Source organism: Elephantulus edwardii, unplaced genomic scaffold (genome assembly GCF_000299155.1).
Source record: "Elephantulus edwardii isolate Elephantulus edwardi_28Jun2011 unplaced genomic scaffold, EleEdw1.0 scaffold00081, whole genome shotgun sequence".
NCBI lineage: Eukaryota > Metazoa > Chordata > Mammalia > Macroscelidea > Macroscelididae > Elephantulus > Elephantulus edwardii.
In genome coordinates, this window is record NW_006399831.1 from 13,982,882 (window position 1) to 13,984,408 (window position 1,527).

The window sequence follows — 1,527 nt, forward strand, 5'->3', positions numbered from 1 at the left end:
GTCATTCCTAGTTCACATATATTCCATGTGAAACATATGCCTCAATATTAAGTGATCAGCAATAAGTTCTCTTGAGAACTTTTTACTTAATTATTAAACTTATGAATGAATCCTATACTTTTTTATCTCTTTTTAATTTCTTCGTTTGCTCTGGATTCTGTGAAATTTTTCTAATTCCATGTTTCAATCTTACCAACAAGATTTTCCCCCTTAACTCTATGTTAAATATAAAATATAGTTCTTAAATGTCTAACTTTGTTTTGGCTTTTAAAAATTCTTTTCATTAATCTTTTGTTACAGCTAGACTTTGGTTTGTTTACTTTGGACACATGATCAGAAAAGGCCATTTACTAGAAAAAGACATTATGTTTGGTGAAGTAGAGTGTCAGAGAAAAAGAGTGCAGCCATCAAAGAGATGGATTAACACAATAACCACAGCAGCAGAATCAAACACAGCAATGATTATGAGGGTGGCATGTGACCAAGTAGCAGCCTTTCATTCTGTTCTCCATACAAATGCCATAAATCAGAGCCGCCTCCACAGCAACCACAGTGTTTGTTTCATAGCAACATTATCTTATCTCCTTGAGGATACGAATGATTACACATTTTCTTCTCTCTGCATAGTCTCTGCTCTTTCTACATTACTTTAATTATATTATCCTTGCTCTCTATCTTTTGTTAGTAAAGGATCTGTTAACTCTCCAGGAAAGCTCTGGTGGTCTAATGGGTAAGGAGTTCTGCTGCCAACCTAAAGGGAGGCAAGTGGTTTGAATCCATCAGCTGCTGTATTGGAAAAAGGTGTGCAATCTCTTCCTGTGAGATTTACAGCCTTTGAAAACCTGCTGGATGGTGGGCTCTGAGTCAGCTCCAATTCAATGGCATAACAATAACATTAGTGATCTAATGTAGCCTCTCACTGTTTCACATATTTAAGATTTTGACAAATTACAAGCGTGAGTGTAGAGACTGGAGACTTCCCTATAGGGTTATCTGTACAAGCAGTGCTGGCCAACATAACTTTGTATGATGACAGGGGTGCTTTATGTCCATATTGTCCAATACCATAGCCACTAGCCACACTGCTAGTGATGGCTGGAATTGTGACTAGTATTGCCAAGGGGATGATTTCCAAAAGAGGTCCAGTGGCCTCCTCAAATAAGAACTAGAAAGTTCTGACTCAGATATACAAGAAAGACACCAGTACCCGATGAGCGCAAGCGAAAGAAAGAGAGGTTTATTAGACATTCATAACAGACTATGAACGGGTTAGGATAGACTGACCCATCTTTATCTTACAAAAGAGTTTATACATCTTTTGCCAATGAAGTGTGGGGTATACACAGCTGATGGTGCATTCCTTCTAATAGATGTATGATAATTCTCAACCATCTTGCTTGTCTTTTCCTTGAGTCTGTTGTTTTGCCACATTCTTGAGAGTCTGTCTTTATTGTTATATTGCCACAGTCTTTGTCAAAACTAGTTCTGATTGATCTCCTTTGTCAGTGTTTCCTTTGCCATTCCCTG